The sequence below is a fragment of the Falco cherrug genome, chromosome 5, assembly GCF_023634085.1.
Source record: "Falco cherrug isolate bFalChe1 chromosome 5, bFalChe1.pri, whole genome shotgun sequence".
Taxonomy (NCBI): Eukaryota; Metazoa; Chordata; class Aves; order Falconiformes; family Falconidae; genus Falco; species Falco cherrug.
Genome location: NC_073701.1, coordinates 46,249,877 through 46,275,673, shown reverse-complemented (window position 1 = coordinate 46,275,673; position 25,797 = coordinate 46,249,877). Strand labels below are relative to the sequence as shown.

Genomic DNA, 25,797 nt, shown 5'->3' with positions numbered 1-25,797 from the left:
AGGGGGCCTACAGGAAAGCTGGTGAGGGACTTTTTACAAGGGCATGTAGTGATAGGACAAGGGGTAATAGCTTTAAACGGAAAGAAGGTAGATTTAGATCAGCTATTAGGAAGAAATTCTTCACTATGGGGGTGGTGAGGCACTGGCACAGGCTGCCCAGAGAAACTGGGGATACCCCATCCCTGGAAGTGTTGAGGGCCAGGTTGGATGTGGCTTTGAGCAACCTGGTCTAGTGAAAGATGTCCCTCCTCCTGGCAGCTGGGTTGGAACTAGGCAATCTTTAAGGTCCCTTCCAACCCAAACCATTGTATGATTCTATGATAATTATTTTTAAAGGATAAAAATAGATGTTTTCATACTTCATTGTTTTGAAAAAAAAAAAAAAAGTCTATAAATAGCTGACATTTCATCCCCATAGTCTTGATTATCAAGACAACTTGCAAGAAAAAATGAGATTTCAGCATTTAGACTAATTATCCTGAGTTGTCTTTGAAGCTTTCAAGGAAAAAAGTATTGAAAATGTTAGAAACAACAACAAAAAAAGAGTTTAGAAGTTTACTTATGGAAGTAGGTAAACAGCAGAACCTACCCAGGACAGTTTTAGAGGTTACAAACCAGCTGGATTTGTGAATTGACATTTGGAAAATGAATAGGAAAAGTCAGCTATTCCCTTCATTGGTAAGGAAAAATGATCACAGCATGCTATTCTCAAGGCTGCTGTGTGAACACTTGCACATTACAAAAAAAACCCAAACCACAAAACAGTAAATTTATACCTTGCACAAGAGAATGTAATATAACAGCAGTGAAAACCGAACAGCCTTGCAAGCTACCATAAAATAAACAGGTACCATAAAATTAACAAAACCAGACAACCGTCATTGAGACACACACCAGAAAATGTTTGACTGATGGGAAAAGAATTAATGCACAAAATTTACAAGACCAGCATTGGGCAGTGTATGGGTATGGTGCAAGGTTCTCTTAGGACTCTGCATGCTCAATGCAATGCCTTCAATTAGCCACATTGGAGGCTGTACATCTTTTCAGAATGGTGGAAAAACTGGTGATGGTACTGGAATCTATTTTACCAATATTTTGAATGCACAAAGATCGATGTGTCAGAGTGGGCTGCAGGTGAGGGAACTGGTTAGAGATCAGGCAATCACACATGCAAGCAGGATGGATCTTCCCTTACCTCCATGTCAGTAAAAGAGAAAATACAAACTGTCTTGCTCTCGTTGATTTTTGGTTTGGTAGACAGACTGGAAGTGAGCACCTGCCAGTAAACAACATTTGTCTTTCTAAAAATCAATGTTTTCAAAAGTGAGAGACGATCTTGTAATAGAAAAGTCTTTGCATGCAACACAGGTCACTATTGCAGACCTCAGTGTGACAGTTTGGGTAGTACCTCTGGAAGCAGATATTTGCCCTGGGGCAACTGAGAAGGAGGGTTGCATCAGGCAGAATCTATCCTTTTCCTCAGATGTGGAAGGAAGGGCTAATAAGCCATCTTCTGAGGGTGCTCAAATTTCAAAATAACATTCCTACCATTGTCCCAGAGCAGGCCATGTGGCTATGAAGATAGTGTTAAATCTGAATCCTGTGTGCATGCTTCAGCTTCTACAAGATAACGTAGAAATAAGAAACTGAAACTGGACTTTAATCAATGGCAGAGAACAGAGACATGAGGTCAGGAAGCTGGGAAAAGAAGGGTGCTGCTGGACATGGGGATACAAAAATTGGCAATGAGAACATGCTGGGGTTCAAATCAGGCAGGTGTAGGGAGGCAAAAAGAAGAGACTTATTTCCTGTTTTATTTACCTTATGTGAATTGGGAGTAAAGTTTTCCTTTAAGGTAATTCCACCAGTTTCTTTTATTTATAAATGTTAATAACAAAGCAGATATTAGATACCTTGAGTCCAGCCACAAGCTTAGTGATGGGCTGAAGAAATTTTTGCATCAATGAATACCACCTTCTTCAAGAATACTTCATAACGTGACCAACTTTGCACTATCTTAGCCAAAGTATGTGTGAAACAGCTTTCACTTGTGTCCTGTTTCTGCTGGCTATCTGGAGAAAACCAGATTCATCCAGGTTCACTGTCTTCATGATGATTGCATGCCTCCTTCACCCTCATGTCCAAGCAGGACACCTGGGTGGGTGGCACCCCTAGGATGGGTGGCACCTGAGGGAAGCTCCAGGAGGAGAATGACAAAGAAGTGCTGTTGATATATACTGTAAGATTTGCGCTGCTTATTTTTCTACAGCTCCCTCATAGCTACTGTTTGCAGACTTGGAATCATGTTACTGATTCAGGCACTGTAAAAAAAAAACAGAACACAAAGGAACAGATTAAAGAAAAAAGAAGAAAAATAGCTGAGGCTAGTAATCCAAACACTGTATTATGAATAACAAACATTGTTGGGGTCAGAAAGCAAAAGGTTGGATTTCTCCCTCTTAGAATATTTATTACAGAAATTAAATCACTGGGTTTATCTCTAGTTTGGGGAACGCACTTGCAGAAAAGATGAGTTCACTTCTTTTGCTGTGTACCAGCACGATAATGTTCTATTTCATTTGCCTGTTAGAGTATTACTTTTCTTGTGATTATTGCTGTGTCAGAGTGTACTTTCTTTAAGCACGCAGAAGCAGCATAATATCTTTCTATGAAATGAAAGAAATTCTGAAGTTATTTGAATTGTGTGATCCATTATAGTGTAATATCTGGCCTGATGCAGTTGCATATTAGCCAGCTTCCTCTGCAGTCTGAAGTTGTTGTAAATACTTACCCCTGTGACACAGTTTCAGGCCTGTAACACACCAGTAGTGAACTTATAGTCATTAAGATGTTAGCACTCAGAATTCTATTGGAATGTTTTATTTCCCATTTCTGCCATTTATTCTTCTCTACAATGTGTCATTAAGAAAAATTTCAAGTGTGTGACTTTAAAAATACTTAGAAATTTTAAAAAACCCACTGTGTCTTCTGAATATTCTTGTGCAAATACTCCTACAAAATTAAGAGTGACAGTATCGGAGCTTTTGAAGAGCAATTAAAGATGATGAGGCAAAAATTTAGATCTACTCATTTTAATGGCAAAATTCCTGATGGAATTCCCAATGGTTTTCCCTACAGGACATTTACAGTCTCTATGTTTTTATCTCATCCATTTTGACATTTACAAAGGAATTAATAACTTTGAGAATTTCTAGATTCAAGAGTGGGTGACAGCAGCTTAGTTGAGCTTGTTGCAGATGAGACTGATGTCATGGTATTGGAGTGAGGGAAGAAACCAGACATGTTGAAAAGATGATATTTTTTTTTGCAATTGAAGACTAGAGACTAAGAGCTGCATTAGATCTGAGCTCTTTTTAGGAAATCAAAAAGCCTTGGAAACCCCAGTTTCCTGACTCACAGCTCTGTTAGCTGTGTTAGCGCTCTGACACAGACACAACTGTCCTACTGCAGCTACAGTGACAATGAGCAGTGGCTGGGAATGATTGTGGGAACTGACCAGCAACCTGAACCAGAAGATACCTACTGTCCTTGATGAATTTCCAGGCACTGATCTAAATATGCTATAAAAGCCTTCAAATTATATCAGACCATTCAAATGTCTGGGTGGCCTCTACCAAAGTTATCCTGTACCAGTTCACTCTGTTTGTGGCAGCCTATGTGTGCAATTCCTTAGTCAGGTATAGTGTCTTCTGGTTAGATAAAATCTTTTGCCATTTGTATGACATTTCTTTCTTTGGAAATAAGTTTCTTCAATGGTTTGGGGACCAGAAATACCACACAGGTAATAGCTAGACCTCCTAATGTTTTAGTTTCCAGTTTGAAGACATCTCCAATTTAAGCTAGGTCACAGAACTAAAACCAACAAAAAATAATGATAAAAAGAGAAGCAAAATCAACACCGGAGAGTTGTAATCCTCCAATCAAGTATATATCATTATAGCCAGTGTATGATAATATATTAATGTAACATAATATAATATATCATAATGGATCAAACAAGTGCTAAAAAATGCATTTAGGACTACACATGTATGCAGTTTAACCCTAACCTTATCTGCACACTATCCCTATGTTAATGTAAGAATCCAGGTTCTAGGTGACCTTACATTAAAAGAATGAAAAAAGAATATCCTTTTGCAAGCATGAATCCCATTTAAAAATAAAACTATATAGAATGAGCTAAAAAAATTTCAATGGCCAGCAACAAACCTTTTACAAAAAAGGAACCTGTTTTTTCAAAATAAAAACAAGAAATATTTTTCTGGTTGTTGATTAGTGGCATGCAGAAGTTACGGTGATGTTAAGTATCCTAGTCATCCATTCTAATTAAAATTTAAATTGAAAACTGGGTTCTAATGAAGAGGAGCTTAGTGCTGGTCTTGAGGGATCTCTTGTCAGTGGGCAAAGGAAAGAAGTGCACAAAGGCAAAAAAGATTTCACTCGGGCATTTACTTGGGGTATGCTGTACTTTAATACAAAAAGGAGTGCATGCTGCCTTTTTATTGCAAAAGAACCAATGTAGGAACAGTTGCTCTTCATGGTAGTGCAATCTAGTGAGAAAATCTTTCAAAGTCTAGCAGAGGAGCAAACAGCCATAAGGAAGAAATGATCCTATAATTTCATCCACCCTAGCAAAGTTGTTATGCTATTGTTCCTTTTGGATTGCTTGACAGCTCCACTCTGCCAGTCCACACAAATTGCTGATAATAAACATAGTGGGGGGTAAATCCAGAAATATCTTCCTGCACCTGCACCTGCTCACACCCAGTGTCTGAAGGGTCAACATTTGTTGAACAGCTACAAAAAGCATTGAAGGAAAATGCAAAAGAAGCTCTTCAACACACTTTGGGTTTGAAAACACCAGTACATTTGTTTTGAAACTTTAAAATGATGTTTTAATGTGCTACTAAATGTAATAAAAACAAAAATCAATCACACCCTTAAGCTAACAAATTGCCCAGTGCATTGGAAAATTCCCTATGCATCAAATGATAGCCTGCTAAATGAATGAAAATGCTAAAGCCGTAGCATCTTCCAGAAATAGCTATGTATCTCTAATGGTCTAATACAAGATAATGGAAAATACAGCAAGCGTATTGTGTTTTTAAAGCCTGTTTCAGTGCTACCTCAGAAGCAGAAATTTAAATGAATGGTTATAGCCTAATTCAATGTCAATACCTTCTACCAAGGGTTGTCAGTAGCTGTGATTTAGAAAAAAATCAGAAAAAAAAAAATGAGAAAAATGTAGGAGCTATGAAAGATCAACCAGATCACCTCAGTTTATACAAGAAAAAGTTATTCAATATTTCCTCATATGTACATTTAATTATGCTTTGTGCAAGTGCAATAAATTACCTTCTTAAAACCTGGAGCTCTCATTTGTTGCAGATCCCTCCTTGCAGGTTTGCTTTATGTTTTTGGTTGCTCCCCCCTCCCCAGCAAGGTAATAAATGTGGTAGTAAAGCAGCCTTTCTCTCTGGCTGTGAGCTTTCTGTAGATGAAAGTTAACTCCTGTCTTTCAAAACACTGTGAGTGGCAGGTTGCATACCAGTGCCGAAGAGAAATCTTGCCACTAATTTATCATGAACCAAATACAATGTCTCCCCACAAACCTCCCTCTGACACTGTGCTCAGGAGGTTGCAACAGCAATATTTCTCTGGCTATATTTACAGTAGAGAATGCAGAAACCATAACAAAATCACAAGGACAGATTTGGCATAGACAACAAGTTGAGTTTGATTAAAATGTACTAAAATTGTATTATTCTTTTTTGTTTAACAGTAAGCTTCAGTCAATGTTGTCTAATGTCAGTACTGTTAATGAAGTTGTCAAGCTTGTCACTTCCGTTGAATAACAACTTTGCTAAGAAACTGGTACTACAATTACCTCCAGCTCTATATGATTAAATTCATCAAAGCACACCAAGGCTCCAGATTGTGCCAGACCTTTGAAGAATTTCCTGATGGCTTTGTATTCTTGTCCATCAGAACAGTTCAACACAATACAATATTAAGAAAATAACTTTAAAAGTTTGCATTTTTTTTATTTAAAATGTATAGGATTTGGCAACATTTACTGCCTGTAATTTGGCCTCTTCTACCACCAGACCCCAGTCCCAGAACTTCCCTTTATTTATCAAATATCAGTCTGTAATATAAAAGCAACTCATGCAGTTCTTAACTCGATCTTTCACAGTAGCATGTGAAATGCATTTACACACAATTTTTTAAAAAAATAAATCTCTAACAGCAGGAGGACAAAGTTAAAAGAGGAGCAGCAGCAGTTTTATATCCACCCAACTCCTGCACTTGAATATGCTTCTCAACATCTCTCAATCAAAAATCAATTATTTTAAAGCACATAACTTTCAGCAAGGGGTGGGGGGTGGGAGGGGGGTGTGGGAAATATTTTCAATCTCCCTCTAAAACTAGGGAGCAGGTGAGGTAGGAATGCTTCTTCCTTGAAAAAATCAATGGGAGAAAAGAAGTTCCTGGATTCCTCGCCTCTCTCTGCTGACACAAAGAACCCCCCCCACCCCCTCCCCAGGGTGAGGTGATGGGTTTCACCACAAGGCACTTGAATGAGAGCTAACCTCCTCCTCCATCCTCATGTCTTCCTCTCCCACCAGGCTGCCTGGTAACCTGCAAAGGACCAAGCATCCCAAGAGGAGCCCTGTTCCAGCTGTGTAGCCCAGGGGAACGTACCTCTTTGGGCATGCGTGGCTTGGCACTTGTCCTTGCCAGCCTCTGGGGACACACCAGCAATATAACAACACAGGTGTTCCCCAAACTTTTCAAGTATTTTTTTTTGCTTTGTGTTTTTTATACCATCCTGGAAATGAATATGCACCACCTCCTAAAGACCAAGCAGGAGGAATCACCGCCCACAGATGCGATTCTGTGGAAAGTAAACTACCTAAGAAAAAAACCAACCAAACAAACACCATAAGACATGAAAAATGTAAAAATAAGCACGCTGATGTACACTGTGCTGGACACACACTTGTTGCGCTGCTGTAGCTGGGCTGAAGAGTGCAGATGGTGAAAAGGTAAATGCTGTACCACTGATATCAAAGGTGATTTGACAACCCACAGTATAGTCTAAAGCACAATGCTTGCTTGGGCTGCATATACTGTCCAGAATAAAGTTGTCAATGCAGACATTACAACGAAAGTAAAGTTCTGAGTTTGCATTGTAAGCTCAAGACCACAATGTGATTTCCAGACACCTACTCACACTTTTCCACAAGTAACCACCTCTTGTGGTTTGGAGAATGGGTAACACAGATGAACGTCCAATGCAGCTGCAGAGGAGTTATTTCCTCCTAGTTTCCCACTTGCTGCACTTCCCTACCTGGCCTGTGCTTATAAATAAAACACATCTAAAACTCTCAGGTTTATACTTCAAGACAAATGGAGTAGAAAGAGTTTGACAGACAGATCACCTGTGGAGCCGTCAGACTCTGGCCCATGCAGGGGCAGAAAGCACCAAGTAAGGTCTCACCCGCCACTCTCAGGAACCTCCGAAGTATATTGGTATACAGGAGATGCATGAACAGCCCAAAGGGTCATACCAGTAGCCCTTCTAATCCACCAGAGGTCAATCTGCATGTGAGCCAGTAAGCAAGCAAGCCACCATAGATATGTATTAACAGGAGTTATCTGGTCAAGCCATAAAATTTTGGGAGGATCAACCTGTTCAAAATAGGATCAGAGACAAGACAAAGAGAGCAATGGATTAAAGTCAGTGTTTATCTTAGACCTCTGCATACCAATACAGAAGTATGTGGAATAAACAGAAGACTGAAGTCTTCATACATGATCAAAATTAATGCTGACTTGGCCTAAGAGACTCAATCCAATCACCCTCTCAGAATTATAGCTGATAAGAAACTTGCTCAAGAAGTACAGATAAAAAGGAAGGATCTGATATTTCAGATATTAAGGATGCATTTATTTGCTCTGAGATCCCAGAATGCAGAAGGGGTTTGAGCAGCTGAAGAGCTCTTAAGTAATGATTAAAGGGAGATACATGGTGGTGGGGAATCTATGAAAGTTCACCAAAACAGAATGATCTGGTGGAAGAGGCTTTTATGAGCAATAAGCAGAATCATTTAAATAAAAGGACTTGGCAGCACTCAAGCACTTCAGCTGTGCAGGCAACTAATGGAAACTGGATATACGTGGACACAGAATCCCGTTCTTCCTCAGATGCTCTGGTAACAACTGCTCGATACAGATGGCGGAGAAACCTCCAGAAACAAAGTATTTCTATATTTGATTCTGACTAATGGCATGAGTCATTTGAAAACATGAATATAGGAAACCACTCAAGTGAGCATCATTATGGAGAAAGAACAGCAAAACAGAAACCAATGCACTTCAAGATATTGATGATCTTGAAAAACTGACTGGTCAGCTCTCCAGGAACCGAGCTGAAAGGGAAAAATAGTCAAGAAGAAATGGCAGCTCCTTTACATGACTGTATAAAGGACACAAGTGCAAATCGTAATACAGAGAAACTGAGGGAGAGAGTTCAGTAAACAATAATCTTTCCACTGAACAGGAATAGTTGAAGACATACAGAAGGCAAAAATTATGTCAGCTTACAGAAATAGTAAAGGATGATAGAGATAGATTCGCAAAAGCATGAAATGAGATACAACTATGAAGTGGCATGGCGCGTAACTAGAAATCATTCGAGAATATTAGTAAGAGTAGGAGATGAAAAAATATGTTGGAAAACAAATTGCAAAGGAAAAATTATCAACAGGTAGTGATAAGAAGGACAAAACTTACAGCTTTTTTGCATTTTACTGGAGAGGATAGCCACAACATGGCAGACACCAATACCAATGTAAATAGGGTAATAACAGTTTTATTATTATATTATATATATTATAGTATATATATATATATATTATTATAACAGTTTAATGCAGGCAAATAAGAGGTTAAAAAGTAGTTACCTCAATCATTGTATTTAAAGATCTCCCTGAAGCAACTTCAGAATCATTACCCATGGTCTTTGAGGATTCATGGGTGACTACTGAGATACTAGAAAACTGGGCGGGGCCAACAGAAAGCTAATATTTATACAGGAAGAGCCAGAGAATTACCAGCCCAATTTCAAATTGCCTACAAAGTACTGGAACAAACAAACAAAGGATTTTTCATAAGCCCTAAAAAGAAAACAAGGTAAGCAACAGTCTGAGTTGATTTGTCAGGAACGATCACATCAAAACAATCTAATTTCTTCCTGTGACAGCAGAATGACTAGTTGATATGGAAGCTATAGTAGATGTCACACACCTTCTTTTCAGCAAGGCTTTTGACACCGCCTCAGGAGAAAGCTAAAGAAAACTGTTCTGGAGCAATTTGTTTCAGGTTATGTATAATGTTGGAAAAACATAGTTTAAATGTAGCTACCAGTAGCTGATTATCAAACAGAGGACTGTATCAAGCAGGGCTCTGCAGTGTATTGCACCTGACTCTGCTGTTCTCTGATATTTCCATTAGCTACCTGCATGAAAGAACTTAAAAAGCGTACCACCTTACTAATGCTAATAACCAAAGCCCTGTTGTTCCAAAAATGCTGTCACACAAGGTCAAGAAGCATAAAGATGCTCACAAAATAATCATCCAGCACTGAAGAATCTCTGCTAAAATATTGTGCTGAGTTTTGAAGAAACTGAACAAAACTGCACATCATTGGAGAACCTCTAGAAAGAGAAATGGGAATGTTCTGCAATGGATGACTCCATGAGATTGAAAGACATAATAACAAGCACCCAAAAAGGCTTTAAAAACAAAGAGAATAATCTATTTTTCATTACGGTGGTGGATGAGCAGGCTGTGGAATGCCCATGCTTTGTTCTCAAAGACAGACAAATGTGCATGAGGACACTTGGCTTTGTTGGTCTAGCACTGTTGAAGACAGACTAGGATGATCTTGAACTCTTCTCTCAGTCTATCTTTTCCATGATTCTAAAATCAGAGAAAGGTGCAAAGCATATGAGCTAATTTCTGAAAGAGAAGTTTGTATCTTGCATTGTCAGTTCTAAGGCAGCAGGCACAGTGCAGTGCCATGGGGACATACCCAAACTCTCTGTAAACATAGCGATCTCAAGTGCCTGGAGTGACAGAGAGTGCAATTCTGGCTGAGACTTCTGCTCCACCTCTTGCTTAGTTAATTCAGTCATGTCTGCACAGCACTCCTTTCTGGAATGAAGACATTCACCTGGCAACTAGTTCATGCCTAACGACTTCAGGTTTTACACTCCAAATAAAAACTGTGTGAAAAGAGCATCCTATCTGGAGATAAGATGGAGGTTTTCATTGCTCATGCAAATGTTCCATACTTGTTTCAGTTCCCAGGGTTTGGAAGTATCTTTAGTGACTGGATATACTGGTTAAAATAGTATGGGGTTTTTGTTGTTGTTGTTGGTTTTTTTTTTTTTTTTCTATAAGTTCATTGTTTTCCAGCTCTACTTTGTCTTCGCACATAAGTTGTTAAGCAAAAGGGTACATGAGTAAACTGCCTTTTCTGGGCAATGCCCCTTCCATACATAACAGTCCTGTTACTTTGCAGCCTCTTCTGATTTCAAAATCATAGAATCACAGAACAGCCCAGGTTGGAAGAGACCTTGAAATATAATCTGGTCAAATCAAAATCTTACTCAGTTTTAAACTGTGCCATAAATTTGTCTTCTTAGATCTTTCCAAGACAGAGTTGCTTGAGCTGAGGAGCAGCATGGAGTTGGAGGAAGAACAGAGTCTTTTCAAATCACGGCACTGTTGTCATTTTCAGTATTATTCTGTATCCAGTCAGTTAGATAACCAGTTTTGTTGGGTCACTTCTCAATCGACTGCTTCACGCTTGCATATCAAGGAGAGGTTTACCGTGACCTGTCCACAGTGATACACTGGTCTTTTTCCTCAGTGGTTACAGCTAATTTCAGAGCAGTAATGTGCATAAAAACCTCTGATTATTCTCTCTGAAGCCCATTAGCCTGTCTTTTTCAGCTGTGTTTTCATTTGCCACTGTGCTGCCTAGTGGGTTTTTTTTGGTCTGCCTGAATTTCACACTTTGCTTCATCATGGCACAAGGCTGGAGGCCAGTGGGGGGTGGCAGAGGCACACAAATCTCCTAAGAGTGGGGCCTGAACAGCAATGTCTTAACCTAAGGAAAAGCCAGGACATCACCTTGACTACTCTAGAAGTAGACCTGGGTTTGCTCCCCTCTGTGGGTCTGACACACGTGACTACTCTGATAAAGCCACTTCCAAATACCTACAAAATTGGTACTTACACCAGGTGAGGGAGCTAGCCCAGTATGTGTTACCAGCTGTTCTGAGCTTTTCATATCCTTCAGCCATCATTTCTTCGCATTACATTTTCCCTTTTGTTCATTTCCCCACTTCCTTCTGTTACTGTATGAGAGCAGAGTTGTGGGTAATCCATTTTGTCATTTTTTCTTCTAGATCTCAATTATTATTTCTAACCTGCTTTGCTTCTCTGTCAGCATTCCCTCTTGCTCCTAACCTTTTGTTTTCTTCCTTCTCCCATCTGCTCAAGACCGATTTAAATGAATCCATGGGAAATTAATGTGCATGGAACATTTGCCTGCAAAACTAAAAGCAAGTGACTTGCTCCACTGGCACTACATTTCTATACTGTATATGCTGCAGAAAACTACGTTCACGTGGCCAGCAAGTGCATATATCTGGAGACAGGGAGGAAAGGTGAGCAGAGCTTTTTGTCCCTCACAGAAGCAACAGCCCCAACCGTACCCATGACAGGGGCTCAAATGACTCCTTAGAAATGTCTCAACCAACAAAAGTATTTAATCCTGAGCATCACATGACACGTGAAATGGGAAATCCCACATTTCAGTCTCTTAGACTTTCTAATGAACTACCTTTCTCTGCAATGTTCATATGACTGCATTTTCTGAACCAGCAATGTCTCTCTATAACCTCTTTCAGTGACTGTTTTGTCTCTCTCCCCACCCACCCCCCTTCATGCTTTTCTCCCTATATTGTGAACGCTCCTCTGGCTTCTTAGATTTTCCTTTTACCTAAAGCCTCTAGTCTCTTTTCAACTCGGGAAGATTGAAGAGTTATGCCATTTTGTGCTGCTTGACAATTGACATCCTCTGAGAAGTTAACACTTTACTGTTGTTGAGCAAGGAGTGCTGAATAGCTGAAGTATGTCTGCCAGGAATGAAAGAGCAAGTTACCAAGCGCAAGCATGCCTGTTCTCCCGTAACAGTTTTTAGCAGTTACTTTTGACCACCAGTCTGTGACTCTCCTCACCCATCTCCATGAAGTACAGGCTGAGAGCAGCAGCAGGGCATCACAAACAAGTCAGGAAGCTCCTTTCCCCGCGAAGCCAGCACTGGCCTGAACGGGTAAACAAGGACCTACGGCAGGGATTTCAGTAGGTGGTTTGGGACACTGGACTGGTAGTTAGCCCGATGCCATTTTGTTTAACCAATAGAAATAAACATGCTCTTAAAGTTAAGCATACACCAATGAGTTAAATTAGCTAGAAATTTAAAATCAGCTATGGGATATTTTGCTATTACATATATGTCTATGTTGGGACCTGTTTCTTTTCATTTGCATGTGTTTATGTACTTAAGAAATATTCATAAGCAAATCCTCCCTCTCCTACATGTTTATTTTCTTAATGAAAATGTACTGCAATTTGTTGCTTTAGAAGCACTGGACTTTTACCTGTCAGATACAAGAATTTTATATCATTTACTTATGTCCTTATTTCTGTATTTCCTTCTGCTTTTATTTTGTTTTAAGATGAAAAACTACCAACAAAAGATATCCAAATGCCATCTGAATGTATTATTAGAAAAGGAAGCAAAGCTCCCTGTCACATTATTATATGTTCCCAGCAAATACTAATAGCTGTTTGTATGCATAATAAAAATATGTATGTATAAAACATTGTATATAGAGCGATACAGCAATGAAAAATATCCCTCTGGGGCTTATAGTGTTATTGTCTCAATGAAATTCAGATCCTCTTTTCTCCACTAATTTAGCAGCATAGAAAACCAGAATCCTTCCAGTCCCACACTGTGCATCAGAAAGGCCTGTGTACATAGACTGTGTTTCTTTAATCAGTGTAAATTCACCCTGCAATTTTCTCTCCCCACTGCTACCCCCTTCAGCAACAGCTTAATAAATAAATAAATAAAATCTGTTTAGCTGCTCCCCGAGTTGAGTGCAGCCAGACATCGTCTCTAGGTCTTTAGGTAGATGAGCAACCGTGCTGACTCCAGTGACTCACATACTTGTAATTATGTGCACACAAGGAATCTACATCCTTAATTTGTTTTTTGCCTCCTGTGGTGTTTAAATCATGAGACTTTTTTTTTTTTTTTTTTTTTTTTTAACCTGCTTGTTCTAGTCGGGTCTCAGTAAGTTTCTTTTTTCACTGTTCTAGCTGCCTTTCCAGGTGCTCCAAAGTACAAGTATAAGGCTCCCACCAGAGTCCTTAAAGAAGAAATATTTCCAGGGTGAGTATACTATATTCATAAATGAAACCTAACCTTTTAAAAATTACACTGTCAGAAAAAACCATTAGGCTGTAAAAGAGTTGAAGTAAACATTAGATTTTAATATCTACTGCTGCTTAGATTTTTCTGAACCAAAAATCCCCAGTGAGCACTTAAAACTTCATTACTACGCTGAAAGGTTGTGAAAGGCTATTTAAAGGTTTTCAATTTTGCTGAAGTCTAGAGGTTATTACGGCTTGAAAGAATACAAACCCTAATATTACATGGAATGAAAGGAATCAAATTTATGTTCTCATCTCCCCTGTAGTTTAATCCAGTTCTATTAGATTCAATGGAGAAAATTAGGGCAGGTTGAAACTTTTCAGAAGGCTGATGAAAAATAATATTTGGTCATTGTAGAAAACATTTCTATCTATTACTCACACTCTAAAGGATATTCCTATCTCTCAATCCCACAATCACAACTTATAGTGTTATCAGCCTCCTGCTCAGAAACCTATGGGCTATGCCCTGCATAAGACTCATACCAAAATGTCCAGAATCACACAAGAAAAATGAGGATATCTGACCACATCTCAGAACTGAGATTATCTATAACTTGATATGCAGGCTTTCATTATAAATATTTTAAGCTCTTTTCTTCCTTTACTCAATTTGGGAAGGAATACTGAGTGACTCAAATGTTATGGGCTATCTATTATCATATCAGACAGCTATAATGGAAGTTGACCGAACAGTGCAGTGCAAATTATGATAAAGAAGAACTTTTATACTCATCTACTGAGCAGTCCATCAGACTTCAGGTTTGGTCAGTCCCAAGTGCTAAACGAAGAAAAGCATGTGCTTGGTGCACAGCTGTGATTGTATGAAGAGCTGTTTGTCTCCAGTCCTACTGGGACTGGAGAGACTGGTAACCCACTTCATTTCGGTGCTCTGGCCATTTCAGGGTCTCAAAACTGAAAGAGATAGGGACACAACTACAGACATTTCCCTCAAATTCTGCTATCTTAGCATAAAACAGTGAAAAATACTTGTAGTTCTGCTTAGTACCAACCATACCTGAATGTCTTTATGCCCACGTTTCTACCTTGGAGCCAACATACTGCCATTTATTTTAAAACATACCTGATGATGATTGCTTAAATGCTTGTACATGGCTGTAGCTGTTTTGTCCGAAATCCTGGAGGGTAAAAAAAAAAGAACAAAGAAGATAGCTAAACAGTAGTATGCATTTAAAGAAACAAATCTGTGCATTAAAAGAATACCCTTAGTAGAGACTGGGTCCCTGTAAGAGGAAACTACTAGACTGCCTCTTAATGGCTAAAGTGTTATCACCCTCTTAGACATAGCAGTCACAGTGCAGTTGAGAAGGGGAGAATAAGTAAGAGTCTTGGAGATACTTCTTCCATCCTTTGCTTGCTGCTTTGGGACACGTCTGGAAGCAGAGCACCCCATGAGCAGCTATGTGATATGCTGGTTATCTCACTCCTTGAAGGACCACTCTTGGATGTATGACACACCAGAGCGCAGCACTCTCCACTGCTGCTCCTCCAGCAAGCTCTCAGTAAGACCAGTCCTGAAGATAAGCAGTACCCACCAACAAAGCTATCCTGAAGAGAGCCTCATATATCCATATTACACCTTTCATACAACACTGTTCCTTACTGTCTTGGAGATGTTCAGTTCCAGACTTTGGTCCTAATTAAAAAAGGGGGTGGAGAGGTACTACAAGTGTTGCCAGCCCTAACCCTAAAACAATCTGTGCCTTTAACTTCTTCCTCACCCATCCTTTGCATCACCTATTGGCTCTTTTTTTTTCCTTCAGAAATCACATGATTCTTAATGCAACACTTGCATGAACTGGCAAGGAAGCACAAAGTGGTTTGGGACTCACAGAACAAAGTAGTGGGAAGGGAACTCCAGAGGTCTTCTGGTCCAGCCTGCCACTCCAAGGGGGTCCAGCGAAGGAAGGTTGCTCAAGGCCTCCTCAACTTGAGTTTTGAATCTCTGGCATGGAGAAATCACTGTCTCTGCAAGCCTTTGGGTGTAAGAGTATTTGCCTATTTTTATATAGGAGTATTTCCAGCTATAAAGATGCAGAAAGACATACTGTGTTTCCAACAATTATTTCCTGTCTTGAAACCCAGAGGGCGTGCAAATAGGCAGAATGCTACTATCAACTGCTTAATGAGGTATAGTGGTTTTAAGATGCAAATTGCTCTTCAATTTCAAATCTTAATTTCATTCACTTGGGAGAATGGCAACTTGCACTTAACACGTGGACAGAAACTTCTGTTGGCATTTTTCAGAGAGCACTGGCTGTTACAAAAATCACTTCTTCAACACATCGTTCCAAAATATTCATCAACATTTCAGAGCTGATACATCTTCTACATCAATCTAATACATCTTTAAATTTTTGTTAAGTCAATAGATGTCTACTCTTTGTTGGTAGGAGAGTTAATCTTCATATTTTCCTCACATAATATGTGCCAGAGCACAGATCCTGCTCTTTCCTTTATATGTGTTTAAAGACAAGTTACAAAAAGGAATTAATTTCTTAAATATTGGCATGTGCACAGTTTTCACCATTCTTGTAAAGGTCAGTGAGTATGTTGTCAGTGGAGCAGAAGCAAGTAAGTGCTCCTTTGCCCGGGAAGGCAGGTGTTATTTGAATCGTTCTTGCTAGGCAATTTTCATCTTCCTTTGAATTTATTACTTGTGTCAGCATCAGTGACTATAAATCAAGCATGAGTTGCCTGTCCGCATGGACATTTCTGTTGTCTCCTAACATAGGAAGCTAATGAGGAGGAGGAAAAGACATTGCAGAGGGGATGCAGGTAGGTGTGCTCCCAGAAGGAGGATGTGAGGACAGTATTTGTCCCAGCTCCCACACATTTCAGTGCAAGAGGCATGGTTTGAGGTTTGCCTTGGGCCATGGACTTCTCTGCCCAGCAGCTTCTCAGCTGTGGAGTCCAGCTGAAGTTAGTGTAAATCAAGATTTTAAGAGAATCTAAATCTTACAAACAGCACTTGGGATTACACAGGAATCCGAATTTTTTTTTTGCATGCCCTTTACTACCACACAATGATCACATTATTTTTCAGTCCTCAGAAGTACTCAAAGCTTTAGGACAGCCACACCTTTGCTCATCTGGTTCTGAGTCTAGCCCAGTACCATGCCATTGGCACTGGCTACCTAACCAGCAGCAAGTATTCTTTTGGCCTGACACTGTTTCAGGTCTCAGTTCGTTTCCTTAGAGTTCTAAGCAAGCACAAACCAAGTTGTGAGATCAATGACCTCTGAGTCCTTGGTCCTCTGAAGTAACTGTCTCTTGCAGAGATGTGATGGCTGGCAAAATCCAACCCTGAATCCAGTGGGGCTCGGCAGTGTTCAGCAAAAAGCAGATGAGTATACCACATACAGATGCAACACACCAAACTGAGAAAAATATAGAAGTTTTTAGTGGGTTTTTTATGCCTCCAGCAGACTTACTTTCTTTTACAAAAGAAAACAAGTAGAGAAAGCAAGCAGGGTCTCTGCTGACACCTTGTAATTTGCAAGTAAGAAACTTTGTGCTTTATGCTCAAATCTCCTGATTAAACTGAGTTGAAAGATACAGTTTCAGGCTGTTTTCCCTTTCGCTTATGGTGTTTCCAGAATATGGTCCCAAAATACACATTTAAAAATTAACAGGAGCTGAATGGCTAAGAAATGAAAAATGCATCTTAGCTTTAACCATGGACTGCAGCAGATACGTCCATAGGTTCCTCAGAGAAAATGGCACATATTTATAACACTCCAAATATTTCTTCAAACAGTTATAAAATGGGATGCTAAAACACACACGCACATGGAGAAAGGCAAATGAAGTCAGCATTACTGGGCTAACTTTATAATACAAAAATCCATCAACATTAGCTTCATAAATACCCTTTACTGAGGAATCAGCAGTTTCTTAACATATCCAAATGCTTTGGAAAGAGCTGTTTCTCCCATCAGTGCTCAAATGGTGCTTTTAGTAAACTCAGCAAGAGGTCTGAGAATGCATCCAGGAGGAGACTTCAGCTTTGCTCTTGGTCTGAAGCACACATTTCGTTAACTCAGGGTACAGATTCTCTGTGCAATGCTGTCACACGGGTTCCAAGCGGTGACTTTGAGGGGCACAGCTTTAAGGGGTTAAACATATTAATGATGACATACTGACGTTTCTAATGCTAATGTTTAAATGGAATCTAGTTGATTAATGAGGTCTTTCATTTGCAGTCACTACAAAAACATTTTTTTTTATCTTACTTGCACAGTCTACAGTACTTTCAAAGACACTGGCTGCTCATTATGAATAATCACACAGTGTTCATGAAAGAAGAATACACTGAAAATGACAAAATCCCCAAGTTATTAATGTGCAAATATTCAATATAAAGTGATAATTATTTATAAAAAACACTCTGAAATGTTGTAATGTCATTTGTATAATTTCATGGTGGAAAAAAGAAAAAGAAGGGATGCAATTTTATTTTTTTATCATGTTTCTAATATTTGCTATGCCCAGGATTAATTTTCAAGAAAAATGTAAATCTTCTTTTTAGACAGCTGCTTCATTGAAACTTAAAAAAAAGAAAAAAATAAAGAAATCAATTTGCTTTAAAAGAGTAAGAATATAAACACCATACAATTAACTGTTAATGATGTTGTAAAGCTGTTTCTTAAGAAACATATTTAACTCCTGATATTAGAACTAATCCTCAGATTTACATTAAAATATATTCTACTATCTCAATTTCTGTTCTGACATTCAAAGGTGTCCTTTTTCTCTGGAAACATATTGATACAGAATCATTGCAATAGCCTGTTTTGTGAGCTTCTGTGTTTCAGGTATTAAAATAATAACAAAAAGAAAGCAAGCATGGGAACGTGTTAACATCAAATTTAACAAATTCAAGGACAGAACCTTTCCACATGGTGCACATTTAACCTATAGAAGACTTGAAAAATAAAAAGCGTCTTGGAGGCAAGGAATAAGCTTCAAGGTGGGAGTCAGTCTGCAGCTGTTGAAAGCAGGCAGGGAACTTATTAGGGCAGAATAAACCATGCCTGCCTTGTGAAAGAATCCGTACCCTTTCTATTGAAGTAGCTGGTAACAATTAGCCACACGAATTTACACGTTGAAATGTAGGCACCTAAATTTGTACCGATTATACTCCATCTATAGTACATCTAAGGTACCCACTACCGCAGAACATGATCATCTAAATTATCTCCTATTCATGATGCTTTTTTCTTAGGAACAAAGTAGAGAGACTAGGACAGTGAGTGTGACATGCTGCAGCATGTCACGTGGAGGTATAATGAATGAAACAAGCATCTGGCCTGGGTATGTCATGGTTGAAGTAATGCAAATCGCAGCCTTGAGAAAGCAAAAGGTTCGAAGCCAACAAAAATAATGAATTTGTTTAATTTTCCTGTCGTGGAGCTATTTGCTGGCATTTGTTTGCTTATGTGGCAGTCAAATTTAATATACAACAGTACTCCTTGACATACCTAGGTCTAGGGCTCAGAGATTTCTAAGAGATTTTTTCCCCTTCCCAGACACAGGAAGTACACATACTTTATTCTGATGCAGATCTCCACCTTTCCACCATGGTCCTTAGTGATACCAAAAAAAAAAAATAGGTGGGAAGGGCTGTGATTTGAAAGTCATTTTAGCCTCTATAGGGTTTTGAAGGCCTTTGAAATGTGTTCTGAGTTTCACATAACACCTTTACTTCAAAGCAATGAAAAGCTTAAATTAGTGTTGCTTGAGAACATTTCAAGACTGATTTTTCTGTAAATTAATTTCTTGCACTATTTTCGCTGCTTTTGGCTTGCAGTAATTTAATCAGTCTGTAATCTTCTATCAGTTATCATGCCATGCTATAACGTTCCTTTACACTTGAATGGAATCTCTGAGTATGCTTCCAACCTATTGAGGGGACACATTCTAGGTGCTGCTGGTCCCAGATTTCATGTTTCAGCATCTGAGAAGCACAGACATGATTAAAATAGGTTGATGTCAACTTTAACTATTCTATTTTTCTCATTATGTGCACTGAAGATAACCTACCCTCACAGACTCATTTAAAGTCCTATATTCAATTGATAGTTGGTTTATGTTTCAACAGAGATTGTTTGGAAAATATGGAGATTCCTTAGATAAGATTATATGAAATATCCTAAAAGGAAAAAAATAATTCCTGATTGTGCAGACCAGTTGCACAAAAAATTGTTTCTGGCTGTAATTTTTATGTGTTGTTTATGACAATTTACAATAGGCTTTTGCCACAAATCCTAGGCAGAATCTATCAATCTTTCTGCCATAAAGTGAAACAATGCTTCACTCCCTTTGTGTGACCCTGGTGCTGTAATATTTTTCTAATTAAGATCACTATAAAATTCATTTTTCCTCTACTTCCTCCTCCACATCCCACTCCAATTTTCTCTCAGAATAAGAAGGCTACCGTTTCTGTCTACTACCAACATAAATCAATTCATAGCAAATAGCCTAGTGTGATATCTATTAACTTGTCACCAGGGATAAAATTTATTTAAAAGTTAAGAAGTGTTTTGCAATATGAAATGCTACCCAGTGCTGCAGTAAATAGTATATGCTTCCTTAATAAAGCACTTTTTCAGGCACCATTTTTGGAAATACAGTCTACCGGTACTGGAAGACTGGATGAAATTCACATACCATGAACATCTTTAGTGATTAGTGTCCCAGGAGTAACAATTACTATTCTAGACAGCTTGCCTTGTATTATGTCAACAAGATTTTTCATTGGTTTACTGTCCCTTCCTTTTTTCTTATTTTCCCAAAGAAGCAAATAGATCACCTTTTTTAGATAGGGACCTAGGAAAAATACAGAGCAGATGGATAGTCCAAATAATTTTCTTATACATATCATAGCATGGAACTCAGCTAATTCCATCTTTCTTTTCTGCAGGTTTTATGATGATTTGATTTTCGTTGCACAAATATGAATGTATCTGTTAATCAACTTTGGCATGTGCAAAACTGTGTAAGAAATCTTCCCCTATTTTCTAAGGAGATTTAAAAAACTCTGTTTGGAGGAAATCACCCCACTGATAGGTGTATAAAATAAAGTAGGGTAAAATATGCACTACAACATTTGTTTGCCTAGTCAAATCACTTGTATTTTTCTGTTTTGCTCTGTTTATTAATATCTAATGAGAAATAAGAAAGAAAAAAAGACACAGAAAAAGAAAACAAATGACAATAAACCAGTATTTCATCAGATTACTGAAAAAAGGGAGAAAATAATTCATCTCCAAAGACTTACATGAAGTTTTTTAAAGATAACAAGCGTAAAGAAAATAGTTGGTATTGTATGTTAAAGTTCTCTTTAAAATCCCATTCATTTGTAAAGTAGAAAACATTGCTGTATTTTTCCAGTTCCATGTACCGCCCTGTGTTAACTTCTCCTCAGAGATGTGTTGGATAGGTCATTTGCAATTTTGCATAAAATGGAATGTTTCATATTTCCCTTATCTAAGTATGATTCATTTAGCCACTAAAATTGCTATTGAAACCCATTTTGCATCATTAGCTGATATTACTAAATCGTTCAGCATGCTCAGAAAACACAACCATGGGAAAACATATGTTCATGTGAAGCACTTTTGATAAGCTGTTATAAAGAGAGTTCCAGTACATAAACCCATAACTTCTGCCTATAAAAGGAAATGTGCAACAAGTAGGCCAAATCTTGATTATATCTCTGATATTAAAGCTGCAATTTTGGTTTATTTTGCCAACATTTGTCGTGATTATGCCATCTGTGAATGACCCCTTTAAACTCCTCTGCAGTCCTGCACAAAGTGAGAAAGAGCCATTTTAATGGTTTACTTCCATTTCATATTTAGTTTTTGTTTTAGACATTCCCAGTTCATGAGTTCTGGCCTGGCCTAGGAATAAGGAGATGCTGGGTTTCCTCCCAGCCCTCTGGCCTGACCTCTGCCCAGCAGCCATAATGCAGCTTTGGGATGAGGGGATGCTCCCTGCAGCACAGGTCGGGGGGGGGCAGACCAACTGGCTGCCTGCAGCTCCGGAGAATTTCCCAATTAACAGAGTGTGGTGGATACATCTTGTCCTTGCTTGTAATAGTCAGGCAAGGCAAGAACCATCTCTTTCTTTTTCATCATAGTCAAGCAAGGCAAGAACCACCATAAAACATTTTTACAAGCAACCAGTTGCTATGGGGTTATCATTTTTCTTTGAAAATCTGCAGCAATCATATTGATTCTTTTCTGAAAAAAGATACAGGAGAGCCAAAGCTATGTGTATATGTTCCTTTGACTGTATGATCAAAGCTCTTTAAAGTACAATAGGGTCTCCTTTCCAGAAATCCAGTTGGTGAATTGGCATAATTTCTACCTTGCAGGTTTTTGCATGTTAAATCAAAAGACAGAGTATTTCCATGATACTGTCTGGACCGAAGCTGTGATTTGGCATCTGGCAGCAGATCTTCTGTGGCCAGTCACTGTCCCATCCAGCCATCCTTTCCAATGGTTTGTTCCTGGCTGTGAATCATTGTGTCCCTGCTGCTGTGTTTCTGTCCATGTGGTCAGGTAGGGTAGAGAACTCCATCCAGCTGAAAAATAACCTCTGGAAGTAAATAAACAAGAGTGTTTACTTTCCAGCCTGCTCCACTGCCTGCATGGAAAAAAATCTGTGCCAGCATGGGACTGCAGGATGAGGAGAGAGGCATGAAACACAGGGCAAGAGCCAGCAGCAGGGACAGCTACTGCTTGTGCTGGTGAGGCCACCAAAAACTGTTCAGCACGCTGTGCCCACAGCACCGTGCCTGTCGCCTATTTGATTTTCATCATCCTCTCTTTAATTGAAGTTCTGCCTCCTTCCTTGTATTTCTCAGCAAGCGATTCCTCAGTGTGTAAAGGCTTAGCTCCACTTACCACTAATGCCTCTACTGCTCTGTGCAGAGGGAAGAGCCAGCACCCACTCGGGCAAGTCAGCAGAAATAGCTGTCCTTCTATCTGGTCAATGGCACCAATAGGCAAACATTTCTCCACTGTGTTGATCTACCAGCAAAACAAACTTCTCACGAAACTCAGTTAAATATAGCAAACCCACTGTTTGCCTTCCTCCCTGAGAGATATCACAAGGACATTTGGAAATTAATCTGAATGGCATTAAGTGTCTTTCTGACACAGGGTAATGATCAATTCACCAGCAGGTAACACACACAGGTTGACAATGAGGTGCCCTTACAGAAGTGACAGAGGGGAGGTGGTTTTAGTCTTCAGGGATCAGTACTTCCCAAAGCCCTTTCCCTTGTGTTGCATAGGTCCTCCACAGCAGAGGGGAGCTTCCATGGTTTGGTTCAGATAGGATCCTTCCAGCAACATTTTGCAAGGCAAGTTGCAGGCACTAGGCAGTGCTCTAGCAGGCTGCCAATGATCGGTTTAGAAACAGTACCAGCACAGAGAGCTAATTTGAAATACTTTAAGTGGTGAGAAAATGCTCAGAACATCAGTATCTACAGTACCCAACTCGCAGGCACATTGGAGAGGGAAAGGGCGTTGGCAGTAGGGCACCTCGGGCCAGGAGCAAGTTGCTGTCAAACACTTTTGAGGGTTAAGATGACCCTTCCCGTGTCTCTCTGGTCCCTGCAGCACCAAGGTGAGACAGAGACAATCCACAGGTGATGAAAAATACAGCACTTTTACCTAACCTGTGAGTCATCAAAACAATCTTATTCCTTGACTTCTGGTGGGGGAGGATAACTCCTAGAAAAAGCTGATGATGGTATGTATGCACACAATGTTTGCTGGAGACTATCACCTTTCAGTACAGGCACACAAAAACATGAGAGATTTGTAAAAAACATTGAAATGCCACCACTGTATGAACCTCCACAAATCTAACTGAAAGATTTTCTCCTTTCCAACAGCATAGCAGACTCACTCGGTACAGCTGCCTAGGTGCTATTTTTGTATTGTATTGCTCAAAATCATTGTGTCTCACTGCTGAGAGGACTGTTGGGCAGTAGGATGAAAGAGAAACAGTGATGCTGTGTCTGAGGAGTCATTTTAAAAGCTCCGTGAATTTAGTGTAGCTCCACAGAGGAAGGTAGTGTTGCTAGCTGACAGGATACTCTCTACCATTAATTAAAGCCTGTTTACTTAGGGATCATATCTTCATGCAAAGGAAGAGAATTATTTTTAGAGAGATTTCACCTTTATTGCCATTGAATGAAATTAACGTTAGCTGAATGGCTCACACAGAAACATAAAAAGCAAAAGCATTTTAGAGTGTCAATTACAAGCATAATGTCTGGAATGGCTCTCACCAGCAAGCAGCAGCTACTGGCCCTTGTGAAATGACTCCTCAATGCCCTCTCTTTCTGCTTCCCACCGGTGAATGTGCTGGCTTGTGATTCTTCAAAACAGCTCATTTCACTGCAGACAGAAGCAAGCATGATTAACCCACTGTCCAGGCTGACTAAAGCTATCCATGTTCATGGCAGCATGGCTACAACCCCAAACCTGCCCCCTTTGAAAGAAATCGTTACACAATATTTATTCTAAGCTCTTTGCCTGGTTTTAGGGCTTACGTTTTGATGAGCTGGAGACGTACCTTTCCCTGATGAAACCAGTCGGTTCAGGGACAGCTTTGATCTTTGCATGTCTTCCATCCAGCAAAAGGATTTTGCAAACAGTAACCTTGAAGGAAGTTGGCTTTCAGCCATGAGCAGGAGAAAGTAAATATTACACACCAGTTAAGAATTTTATGGAGAATTTGGGAGTAAGACTTTGTTTTAATAGAAAGCAAATTTGGGAGAAGTGAAATTTTTCTGTCATGTTTCAGTTTCCAATGTGCAAAATGAAAATGAAACAGATTGGCTTATGTTGGATTGATCCATGCAGAACTAATTTAGTTTGCTAAATACAATTAAAATATCTTGTCTCAGGACAGTTCAACATTAATCTTTCCCTGAGCTGCCACAGTGCTTCGTGGGAGCTACAGTTTATTCTCTTCTGAGAGGCAGGTTACCTGACAGATCGCATACCTTATGGTCCACACAGTTTTAAATGAGGCTGGAAAAAATAGAGATTGCTTCGTTTAATTTCATTTTGATATGTTACCTTTGGTTAAACAAAAAACTGCAGGGAAATTTTGGATGAGAATTTAGGAATCCACCTGTCTGGAAAACTAAAAATTCTTTTGTACCATTGTCTGCAAAGTGCAGAAGTAGATTGTACCTGGCCCTCCAGGCAGGTGGTGAACCTGCTGGCTCTCTGGAAATGAACGGCTTCTGCGGGTAAGTTTGGAGAACCAGGACAGCGATGCATAACAACAGCTCAGATACCTCAAAGCGAACCAGGAAAACAAGCTCAAGGTACATAACCCAGACTTTTACACTGCAACACTTCTGTGCAGAAATCATCCACCGTGATTGCCAAAGGTGTGATTTTATTGCTCTAAAAGCTCTCTGAATTATGCCATTCAAGAATAAAGGCAGCAGCTTTCCCCTCGAAACATCTTTGCACAGCTGGATACCTTGTCATTGAATACTTTCCTCTCAGGTTTTTTTTTGCCTTTTTTTTTTTTTCCCAGCACAGTTTCAAAATTGATCTCTCTCCTTTCAATAAGCTCAGGATTTTGAAGGGTTCAGCTGTAGAGGTAACAACCAGTTTTCACCACTGAAAATGCAAGGGTGGAACAGTACACACTTAGAGTTTCAATGATTTATTTTCATAGAAAGGCTATTTCTTTCTAGGACACTAATGAGTAGAAGCCTGTATAGGAAAAAAAAAATTGTCATACACAGGTGGCAAAGAAATTGCCGAAGAGTTTTATCCTTTAGTGAAGGCATATTAATGCCAGCCGTGGTTACCCCAGGCTGCTGGCTGAGCTGAGCCAGGTTGCTCTGACCGCTCCCACCGGAGCTCTCTGTCCCAGGGAGACAGGGAGGGCAATTCACACAGGGGAGTCGGCGGCTGCTGGGCACTGGGAGCTGAAAACTTCCAATTGATCTTTCTATTGATCTTCTATCATGGGGCTTTAAAACCACTTAGTGGTTTTGGGGTAAGGGGGGTGGGGGGATGTTACAGTTTCATAAAAATCTTCTCTGATTAAATGGCAGTTTCATTATTTTGGTGATAACTTTGGATCTATGCGTGCACACACACAAGCTCCAGCACATAC

General features: G+C 39.4%; 1 long non-coding RNA gene across 1 annotated transcript; it reads right to left on the bottom strand.

Annotated features, from left to right (window-relative positions):
- Positions 1–31: 31 nt before the first annotated feature.
- On the bottom strand, positions 32–24,173 carry LOC114017837 (uncharacterized). The gene is made up of 5 exons (XR_003563117.2): positions 23,939–24,173; positions 22,542–22,667; positions 15,459–22,233; positions 14,690–14,744; positions 32–2,324 (listed from the first exon to the last, which is right to left on the bottom strand). It is a non-coding gene; the product is annotated as an uncharacterized LOC114017837 (long non-coding RNA).
- Positions 24,174–25,797: the final 1,624 nt, after the last annotated feature.